Here is a 12,108-nt window from a genome sequence, read left to right as displayed (position 1 = left end):
GATCCCGAGTAGCCTGGGAAGATGTTAAGGGCAGGAGTCTCAACCCACTCAGCCACACAGAGAGGTGAGCACAGGCCAGGCACTTACACTGTGAACCTGACCGACACTCCCAGGCCCTCTAGACTCTACTGAGGCGGTGTGGCTCCACGTGGTGAAGTAATTTGGTGTCTCCTTTCACTGAGAGTGTCCATGATGCAAGGCTGGACTGTAGCACAGCAAAGTCTCTAGAAATCTTGCTCGTTCTGCTCTCTTTATAAGACATTATACAGGAGACGCAATGATAATAGCAGTCCTTGGTATGTTCAATAGTTTTCTCCAGCACCACATGCAAGTGCATGGATTCTTCTTTGGTCTTCCTTACTCAATGTCTAACGTTCGCATGCATATGAGGCAATGGAGAATACCATGGCTTGGGTCAGGTGCACCGTAGTCCTCAAAGTAACATACTCTTCCATCCTCTAAAGAGGTCTTGGGCAGCAGACCAATAGTCAAGGAAAATGGAATGTGTCTCAAATAATGGTGCAGTGGTTTATCTGGCACCATCTCAATTTGTGGAACAGACATGTCCTTAGCAGCCAGAAGTATAGCCTAGGAGCCAGGATGCTGGGCTGCAAATCCTGGCCCACCATGTCTTAGTCGTGTGACTTTGGGAGTATTTCCTCCCTCTCAGTGTCCCCCCAGCTCACAGACTTGTTAGGGTCGGGAAGTGCTGTGACTATTGTAGGACAGACGTCATTGGGATTAGTGGTGCAGAAGGACCCTTGCTGGGCCACCATCTGAAAGGCTGGAGGTACCTCTGAAGACAGGCCTAATGATCTGTTAGATCTCTCAGGGAGATCTACCTCGGTCCTTGGCTCCATGCGAGAAAGAATTCAGCCAAAGCCTGGTTTGTGACCCAAGTGAGTTTTATGAGAGTTACAAGAAACTTCAGGTTTACCCAGGCACCCGCAGGGCCCCTCACCCCGTGCAGCCTCCCTAGAAGATGCTCAGAAAGTCACACAGGTAGGCGCAGGCATCCTGCCTTTTCAATTATCCCGCGGGAGGCATGGTGGATGACTCTGGTCAACCCCATTGGCTGAATTGAATTTACCTGGCCTAGGGGGGCCAATCCAGGTGCAGCGCCCACCCAGGTGTACCTCCCCTTCCTGGCAGGAAACCTGAACTTCTGAGCATGTACAGTGTACCACTGCTTCATGCGTAATGGATGCCCCACCCCCTAAGCTAGACTACCTAACAGATGTACTTCCAAAAATGCAGTCATGGAGCCATACAGAGCACAAGTCTATGCTGACACACGGGGGGACCTCACTGGCTAGTGTTCTTTTTTTCTTGTTTGTCTTGACTTTCACTGGCAGAGAAAGGCATGTGTAACTCTGTCCTACGCCCACTAAGACCAGGCTCCTCCACGTCCCCAAGTGGGCTGGCCTGGGTCCACTGAGGTTTGCTACCCTGTGGCCCAATGTATGTCCAGGTTGTCTTAGGGGGCACTGAAGTATCTGCCACAAATTCATTGGACCCCAACTTCCCAGAGGGATCTATCTTCCTGAGAGGACCCAGGGATTCTGAGGGGTCACCAGCTTCCTGAGGGGCACTAAGCTTCCGGGGGGCCACACTTACTTCCTGAATTGTTGTGGTTGTTAGACACTATCAGACAGTTCCCACACCGAGTGACCCCCTGAACACCAGGAGATGCTGCCCCGTCCTTCACCTTCCCTTCACCGCAGCCACTGCGACAATCTTCTTCGAGGGTCTTCCTGAGGCCCCCAGCCACCCTGGGCTGGCAGTACATCAGGTACGTCGGCCATAGCCGCATGCTCTGACTTTGTAACTGTCTTTAGAGGCTGAGAGTTGAGGCAGCCAAGGTGCCATTCACGCTGACACTGACGCCGACCTGCGCCCGTCGGGACCTCTGGTGACAAGCGCGTGCACGTGATTTATAGGCCCTGGTCCGCGCTAGGCGTTTGTTCGAGTAAATAGCATCCATTTCCATGTCTGTGGAGGAATGACCTTCTGTTTCCCTAACAGATGTTGCCACGGCCCGGACTCATCCATCTCCCAGGTGTCTGGGGGCGCGGAGGACAGCCCATGGCCCTGGCATCCGCAGATGCGGGCGGTGCAAGGCAGGGGCGCGGCTGAGCGAGGCCATTGTCACCGCCGTGGTCTTACCAGTTGGGCAAAAAAGACAAAATAAAATCCAACGAGCTCTGAGATGCACAGGCATTCCCAGTTATGACTTCTCCTCGTATGACAAGCTGGCTGGTTATAAAAGAAATGTACTCTCGCTGGAGAACACTCCAGCAAAGGGAGCATTTTAACAGGAAGGAATTAAACAGATTCTAAGTTGGTGACCCAGATGGAATCGATTCTCTGGCTGTGATTTCAGGGGGTGTAGGCAGATTCGACACGGTGAAGTCAAAGGAGCAACCCTTCACACTTAACACGGAGGGTGCACAATACCAGCCCTGGTGGTCTCACAAGCCGGAAGTGGTCTGAGTAACCCCACAGGCCCCCAGGGTGCCTTTGAAGGCTCTGGGCTCCACATCCTTCCTGTTCTGCCCTGCTGTCATCTCTGATGTTTGTCTTGATCTTAATCGTTGAAGATGCTATTTCTCACTATAAAAATGCAGCCCGGACAAAGGGAGAAGGGAGTCTCTTTTCTTCCCCAGCCCCCTCCACCTGCCGGGACCCAAAGAGGCTTGCGGTTAATCACTGGGTGTGCAGCGTCCCAAAGACAGTTGTTTAGACATTTTATACATTGTCGTGGCTCCTGTTGTTGTTCCCTGACTGGCGGCGACTCTGGGTGCAACAGAAAGGAACGTCCATCAGGCCCGAACCATCTTCCTCATTACTGGCCGGCTCCAGTTTGCTTTTGAGGCCACTTCCAACCGTGAGCATTTGTCACCCCGCATTCTATCGGACAATATTCTGTTGTGACCCCCTGGGTTTTCAGTGCATGACTTTTGAAAGTAGGCTTTTCTTTCTAGTCTCCCTTTGTCTGGAAGCTCTGCTGAAACTGGCCCATCACAAATGGCCCTGCAAGTCTATCTCACCTCCACCTCCACCTCTACCGCTACATCCACATCGACATCCATATCTACATCTAAATCGATATCGCTTTTAAGTTCTGGTGCTTGTGAAGAAAGTTGAAAGTACCATGGTTTTCCAAAATAACAAACTGATCTGTCTCGGAAGAAGTACAGCTGGAGTGCTCCTGAGAAGAAAGTATGGGGAGACTAGGAGAGACCCGTCCCTGGAAAAGGACACCGTGCCGGGTAAAGGAGATGGACAGCTAAAAAGAGGAAGGCACGCCACAAGACGGGCTGACACCGTGGCTGCCATGATGGGCTCAACCAGAAGAACAATTGTGAGGACGGTTGCATTCTGCGGTACATAAGGTTGCTATGAGTCAGACTAGACTCTCTGGCACCTAACAACAACACACATACATGTACACATATGTCTAACACACACACATTTTTCTTGGGTATCTCCTAGGGATTTCCTTTGCCATTGGTCAGGCTGTGCTGGCCCTCTCCTAGGGTATCTTGGGTTCCCACTGGAGCACCTGTTGGCATTTGAAATATTGGTGGCAAAGCTTTCGGCACAGGGGTAGGGGCATCTGGACTATGGGTTGTATAAAGTGTGGAAAATGATCAAGATCCGCTAACATTACAGTCAAAGAGAAGCAGTTCCAGTCACCACATTCCCCAAACCTGACTCATTGTCATTGAATCAAAGCTGACTCGTAGTGACCCTGTAGGACAGCACTGAACTGCCCTTGTGAGTTTCTGAGACTCTAACCCTTTAAGGGGAGGAGAAAGCCCCATCTTTCTTCCACAGAACAGCTGGAGGTCTCAAGCTGCAGACCTTTAGGACGGCAGCCCAATGCATAGCCACTACACCCCCAGGGCCCCTTTTACAAGGCTCCTTTAGGTATGGATTAACTACATGTTTGGCAAGTATGACCCGCAAGTGATTTTATAAATACCCAGTGGTCCTTGGCAACAAAGCCTCACCACCCTCATAGCATCTCAGCAACCTGCAAGCCTCCACCATATGACAAGCTGGAAGATTGGTGGTAGTATATGTTTGCATGGGCAAATGTGTGTATTGAAATCATATGCTACATGCTAGCTTTCCTTTTGCTTATCTTTCCACTTACAACAAAATAAAACAAAAACCATTCTTTACACACTTTGCCAGAGCACCCTTATCTTCGGGAATCTCTTCATGAGCGTAGTATCAAGTACAGCCATGTCAGAAGAACTCATTGTTCTTAGATTGGGGCTAGAATTAAGTGCAAGCCCCAAATTTATTCTTATATCTAAGTTTTATATATGTCTCTAGTGTCTGTTTGCTTTTTGTATTATTATCTGTATAGGAAACCCAGGCTCGGTAGATCTATAGAGACAGTAATTTGATTGATAATTGCCTAGGGACATAGCTGGGGAAGATGGGTGAAATGGGGAACCAAGAATGATGAGTATGAGAAGAAAATGTTCTGAAATTAATTGTGGTGATGGTTGCTCAAATCTTGATATGATTGAACAATTAAATTGTATGTATGTGAAGTATATGTCAGTAAAACTATTTTTAAAAATCAAACGGGCAGCATTTACCCACAGAAAAAGTTCAGAAGTGTGAGGAGTGTAGGAGTAATCAGAACAGGAAATGGGGAAGTGAGCTGAAAGGCTGCACATTGAGAGAATGGCAATAAATTAGGTGAAGCAAAATATCTGTGTATTATAAATGATAAAGCTGATGATCTGATCTGTGAATTTTTACCCAATTCACGATACAAAGTTATACAATAGAAAACAAAATGATGGGCGCAGGGGAGAGGGCAAAAAACAAACAAACAGAACCCCAAAACGAAATCCTTGACAACTTCAATCTTCTCTCTGTTTAGATTGAAATTGAAATTAAGGAATTCATCTTAGAACTTAGAGATAGATAATAAATACATCACTTAAAAATATCACCGAGCAGTGAGTGACAGCTAGGACAATGGGGTGGGGCATAGCTACAGGGTCCTTGGATTGAAGGTTGGACATGCTCTCTCCAAGAGTGAACCCAGGCTGACTCTGCACAGTTTAGGGTCAGCCCCAGGATGGAAAGATTCCTGGTGGAGGAACGACCAAGGCAGACATGACCTTGAACATGTTCAAGAAGGCCAGGGTGACTAGACCTAGCAGGAGGGAGTGCGAGAAAAGTGGGAAAGGTGAGGCCAGAGATGAATGAGATAATGGCAGATAGAGCTGAGCTTGGGAAGCCAGGATAAATTTAGGACTTTTTTTTTCCATTTGAGGTAGAAAGCCACTTGACAGAGGGCTCTGAGCAAGGGTAAAGTGAACTGACCCCATTTTTGAAAGATTTCTGCGGCTGCTGTGTTGTATGATGTTGGCCAGGGTGGGAACAGAGTCACTGAGAAGAGACCTTTGTGACTGTTGGAGGAAAGGGTACGAAAGACCTAGGTTTTCAATGATTCATCTCCTCATAGTCTGTCTCAGTCCATAGAAACCTGCCCACCATGGCTGACTCTGCTGGTATTTGCAATACCACACACCTAGCTTCCAGCATCACAGCAACAGGAAAGCCACGCAGCAGGACCAACTGACAGACAGGTGGTGGTTTCAAGGGGTAAGAAGTTATGACTCAGAAACGTACTACTATTAATTTGTGCAAGAAAAGGACTTTCTTCTTTGCACTTAGTAGTGTTACCTGCACTGAGGAAATGATGGTTTTACGGGGGAGAACATGAAAGCGACATTTAAAACACAGAGAAGGCACACTAATGCAGATCAAGTGCCTACAAGGGCCGACCATTGTCAGCACCATATTTGGTGAAATAGATGCTATTGTCTTCCACGGCGTGGACAATGGAAGCAGAAGAGGAAGAGCTGTGGGTGACAGGCTAAGAAGAGTAGGACAGAGAAGAAGCTAACCAGGCTACTGCCATGACACAGAAGCTTCTGGAAGGAATGGGAAAGTTCAGCAACAACCACTCCCCTTTCTCTAGCCTTCATGCAAACCCTCTTCTGCTAACACAGCCTTTTACCAGTCAAGATTTGTTGCCTTGGTTACAACTTGCTCATGTATTCAAACATGTTTCCTTGAAATGAAGCCCGGAGCACATTGTTCAAGCTTGGGTGTTCCTATACCTCGTCACTGACTCATGTATAAACCGTTTCTCTGAGCTGCTTTCTTTCCAGGTGGTTAGTTTTATCCATTACATATTGATTCTTCTTTGTTTCACTCTCACAAGGTAATTTAACTTTAAAGTTCTTTGGGATACTTTATTTTCCCCTGTAATAATGGCACGTGTCTTTAAAGTGGGCGAGAGTTGATAATTTGAGGTTGTTTTTGTTGTTCAGGGCTGTCCACTTGGTTCGGAGTCACAGTGACACGAAGTTGGACGGGATGAAAACACCGCCTGATCCTACATTTGCTGTGATGTTTGAGCCCATTGTTGCAGCACTGGGTCAGTCCAGCTCCTTGAGGGGCTTCCTCTGCCTTCCTGACTCTCCATTTTCCCAAGCCTGGTCTCCTCCATGGCTTGGTCCCTCCTGATGACATATACAAAGAATGTAAGATAAAGTCTCGCTGTACTAATTCCCCCCACATCATTTTATTAGGACATAATCCAGACATCATCATAATTATTTTTGTCATGTTATCATTAATAAAATGGCATCATAATATCATTTTATTAAGACACAATCCAGAGGCCAATAGTTCAGTCATATCAAAACAGTGCTGTACAATTGCTACCAAAATCATTTTCAAAATATTTTATTCTTTTTGTGTTCCTTGATATCAGCTCCCCATACCTCCTTCTCTACCTCCTCTGCCATGACCCCCAGGAACCCTGATTCTAATTATTGTCTCTATAGATTTGCCCAACCTGGGTTTCATATACCTCAAAACAGAAAACTACTGGGGTGGAAAGGGGGAACCAATTACAAGGATCTACATATAACCTCCTCCCTGGGGGATGGACAACAGAAAAGTAGGTGAAGGGAGGCATCAGACAGTGTAAGATATGACAAAATAATAATTTATAAATTGTCAAGGGTTCATGAGGGAGGGAAGAGAAGGGGGGAGGGGAAAATGAGGAGCTGATGCCAGGGGCTTAAGTGGAGAGCAAATGTTTTGAGAATGATGAGGGCAATGAATGTACAAATATGCTTTACACAATTGATGTATGTATGGATTGTGATGAGCTGTATGAGCCCCTAATAAAATAATTTAAAAAGACAGAAAATACATAACAGAGAGTCAAGAATGCTACCACCAACCACAAAGTATAACAGAGATAAACCCCAATTTGAAAGAAAAAAAATTCTAGAAAATATCAAAAGCCAGTCAAGTCCCAAGTGCATCAAAAGGGAGACCAAAGGGAGACTTGAATATTAACTATTCAAGTGAGGTTAATCATTTTAATCTACTATAATCATCTCTGCAATATTCGTTGTCTGATAACCAGGCAATCCCCATCCCTCAAGAAAGGTCAGAGAGAAATCATCAGAGGCTTAATCCACGTGTAGAGTCTGCAAATGTACTTCTTCTAAGATAGAATTATTTATTCTTTTGACAGTCAACAGTACTCTGAATATTTTTCACCAACACCATAATTCAAATGTATCAGCACTTCTGACTTTTTTATTGTTCATTTTTCTCATATATAAGAGGTGATTGAAAATATCATGGCTTGGGCCGGGTGCACCATAATCCTTAAACTTACAACCTTGCTTTTCAAAATTTTTAATATGTCTTCTGCAGCAGATTTGCCAAATGTAATACATTGTTTGACTCTTGACTGCTGCTTCCGTTGACAGTGGGCCCAAGAATAGTGGAGTCCTTGACAACTCCAGTCTTGTCTACATTGATCTCGTTGCTGATGCTGTCTATTGGTCCAGTGTCAGGATACCTGTTCACTTTTGAAATCCGTAGGGAAGTCTGTAGTCTTTGATTTCATCACCAGGTGCCTCAAATCTCCTTTCCTTTCCCTAAGCAAAGTTTTGCCATCTGCTTATCATAGGCTGATAATAAGCCTTCCTTTAATGGAGCTCTGGTGGGGTAGTGTCTAAGCGTTGGGCTGTGAACAGTATGGTCTGCAGTTCAAAACCACCACCAAACTCCTCAGGAGTAAGACTTTCTATTCACATAAACTGGGGGTTCTAGTCACATAGACAGTTAAGAGTCTTGGAACCTCCCAGTGGGTCGCTAGGAGCCAATATTGACTTGATGGCAGAGAGTTTTTGATCCTGATACCATCTTCTTCTTCATATCGTCCAGTGCCTCTAATTATTTGCTTAGCATAGATGTTGAATAACTGAGGAAAAGAGGTCACCCTGACCTTCATCACTCCTGATTTTAAACCACACAGGATTCCTTTTTTCTGCTGAAATGACTCCCTGTTACACGTGCTTCAGGAGCACCATGAAGTGTTCTGGAATTTCCATCCTTCCTAATGGTATCCACAGTTTCTTATTGTCCACACAGTTGGATGATTTCTGTAAGCCACAAGTAAGCAGCTTTCTGGTACTCCATGCTTTCCGTCAAGACCACTTGAGCTTGAATTTCCAGCAGCTCCCTGTATAGCTATGTTTCTGCAATTATCTAAACATTATCTTCGGCACAATTTTACTTGCATGTGATATTACTGATATTATTTGATACTTTCGGCATTTATTCGTGCCACCTTTCCTTGGAATGGGCACAGATCTGGGTCTCTTCCAGTAGGTTGGCCAGGTATTGGTCTTCCAAGTTTCTTGGCATCGATGAATGAGTGCGTATAGGGCTTCATCAGCTTTTGTCCATAGAAAACTTCAACATTTTAACTCATGGCTCGAATTCTTCTTCCTTTAGGTCTTTCAACTCGAGAAAATCTGAGTGTGTTCTTCCTTTTTGGTTTTCTAACTCAAGGCTTTTGTACATTTTATGACAGTGCTTGACTTTGTTGTCTCTATTTGTCCTTTGACAATATTTTTCAGCTCTTCTACATCCTCTCAAGCCAAACTCCCTGCCCTTGAGTTGATTTTGACTCATAGCAACACTATGGGCCAGGGTAGAACTGACCCTGTGGTTTCCAAGGCTGCACATCTTTACCAGAAGAGAAACCTTCATCTTTTATCCACCCCATGGAGCAGCTGGTGGTTTTGAACTCTTGGCCTTTCAGTTAGCAGCCCAACAAGTAACCAGTATGCCACCAGGGCTCCTTCTTCTACACCTTAGAACAACAGAACGGTGGTAGGAAATTATACATGTAAAACAAAGGAGTCTTCTTATCACTTGTGAGACAGAGATAATAAGCAAAGTTCATTGGAAAATAATCATTTTGGGAAACTCTTTATATTCCTCTCTTTTTTCATATCTCTGTGTGTCCTGAACAGAGACTCTCGGTGGGCTGTGGTCCACTCTGAAGGAAGTCCTGCAGTCTCTTTCTGGAGTACCCCCCTTCTCCCTCACCCAAGATCTCCTCTCCTACCACCTGTAGCTGCTCAGCCACCCCGCTGCTGTCTGCTCAGGGTTCCTGGAACCCATGGCTACACACACGGCTTCTTTGGGCTACGGAGCTCTCTCCCAGCCAGCTGTTTGTCCAGTTCCTCACCTCCTACACTTCTTGAGGGAAACCCTCTTGGTACGACTTTCCTTGTTTGTTTCTGATTTTGGGGTTTTTTCCCCCCACAGCAATTATTTATGAATTTTGCTTGCTTTATTTATTGTCTGGCTCCCCCTTGTAGAATGCAAATTCACAAAGCTGAGATTTGCCTTTGTTTTTCTCACTGCTACAATTCCAGCAGGGTCAGAATGGCTGCTAGAACATAGACCCATTGCTGAAGAGCAGCGCAGACATCAAGTGAACCCAGAAGCTGGAAGTGGTAGCTACATAATTTGTTGTCAATTTGAGACTTATGAGTGAAGGGGTGGAGTCTAGCCTGGCAATCAGGTCACAGCTTGATGACCTCATTTGAGATAAATAGCTCAGAGAGCAGGACACACGCTCACTCCCTGGGAGATACTTCAGCTGACAAGACACATGGAGCTACACTAGAGCCCTGGAGCTGAAGGAGTCACGTGGAGACCCCTGCCAGCACTGAGATGCCTCTACTGCCACTGTATCCACAAGACGATTCACTCACTGGCCTGTGATCATCTTGCATTTGGCATCATTGCCTGTGTTTCATGAATCTGAAGAGGAATTTATAGCTTGGTATTAGACATAATGGGCTAATATCGGACTTGTGGACTTGATCTGGACTAGGCTGGGATGTTTTCTCAATATTCAACTGCTCTTGGATATAAAGCTCTTTCTTATACACACACGAGTCTCTTTGGATTTGTGTCTCTAGTCTACCCAGACTAACACACTAGAGGACTGCCCCATAAGGCTTCTAAGGCTGTCATCTCTCTGGTTGCATGTGGTCTCATTTTTCTCCTGTGGGTTTAAACCACCAACCTTGAGCTCGGCAGCAGAGCACTTAACCATTGCACCACCAGGGCTTCTTAACATAGCACACAAGTTCTAGGTAGAATAGTTAACCTGAAGGCGTCGTTGACTCATGGAAACCCCATGAGTCATTGGGAGTCTTCAATGAGTGATTTTTTAGAAGTAGATTCCCAGACCTTTCTCCCAAGCAGACTTGAACATCCAAGCTCTTGTAGCAGCCGGTGTTTCTGACAATGGTGCCACCCCAGAGATTCTACAATTGAACAGGTGCTCACCAAATAATTCCGATTGCTTCATGAATCAGGCTGCAGAGTTAAGCAAAGCATACATGTGAAGGGCCTTTCCAAGCATGTGAAGAAGCCTGAATGCCCAAATGAGCAAATTTCCCTACAGCCCAGCTGCCGAGGTGCCGCCAGGAGGACTGATAATGATGAAACCCGGTGTGCTTCGTAGGAGTCACGGTCTATTGGGTCCTTATGAGTTTGAGCTTGGCTTGGCTTGAAAAGAATAATCACATGTGCATAGAATAAAAGTAATTACTCTGTATTGCCTAATATACCTAATAACCGTTTAATAAAGGATATAAAAAGTTCCCTGCTTTTCACCTTAGTAAATGTCACTCAATCTATAACCTAATTACTTCAATTTTCCATTTACAGAATTAATTCCTTCGGAAGGCATACAAAAAAAAAAGCAGTTGAGAAATTTTCCTTTCTGGGCAAAGACTCAGAAGGGTTCACAGACCTGCCACTTCTCTGAGGTCAAGAGCAGAGCTCTCTGAGCCACACGGATGTCCCCGGTGCCTCTGCTCCTTGAGTCTGGCCTGCGGGAAAATCAATGAATGCAGATACAGGAGGGTCCTGTTTGCTCTGTCCATTTCTTCTTGCAGGGGGCTTGCTGGATTCGGAGACATTTGAGCAGCACTATTAAGCCTGGTAGGATGGAGCTCATGTCTTGTCTCGCTATCTCCATGTCTCCTTTTGCAAAAAAAAAAAAAAAAGGAATGGTAAGGATGGAATGCTTGTGCCAAGTCCCTTGCCTTTGTCATGTAGCGTGGAGATACCATGCATGTGGGGCTTTAACCAACGCAATTGCGATCCCTCATAGTTTAGGACGTTAGGCTGCTGAGTTCAGGTTGCCAATTCGGGAGGAAGGTATTCCCTGTCTGTTTGTGCTGGAAGAAGATCCTTGTCTCTTCTGAGGTTCCCTTCTGGGGGACTTTAAGGTGATTTGGCATCTCCTCCCTCCCCCCAGTTTGCTTGCTTAATCTCTTTCATATCCTAAACTCCTGAGATACAGCTAATCCTGTCTCATGAACATAACACAGACAGCCTGTCCCCAAACTGAATTTCAACCACAGGTCTAGGGGTTAGGGCTTACAATGCCCAATTTGGAGTTACAGTCTTGGAAGGAGCCCCACACGGGCACTTCTACCCAGTCCGATGAGGTCGCTATGACTTGGAGGTGACTCAATGGCAGTGGGTTGGGTTTGGTTTTGGAAACATACACGTGAAGCCAGTAGACACCCACAGTAGGCTCCCTCGTTTTATTAGGGAGAAAAAAATCAACGAAAAGAGTGACTTCTGAGGCAATCTGCTTGGTCAGTTCAGTTCAAGGCAGTAATTTCACCTCAGGCTGCTATGACAACTTTATTG

Source organism: Echinops telfairi, unplaced genomic scaffold (assembly GCF_000313985.2).
Source record: "Echinops telfairi isolate 266 unplaced genomic scaffold, ASM31398v2 ScPeMD7_3533;HRSCAF=4204_0, whole genome shotgun sequence".
Lineage (NCBI taxonomy): Eukaryota > Metazoa > Chordata > Mammalia > Afrosoricida > Tenrecidae > Echinops > Echinops telfairi.
The sequence above is the reverse complement of the archived record's forward strand: the minus strand, read 5'-3'. Positions refer to the sequence as shown.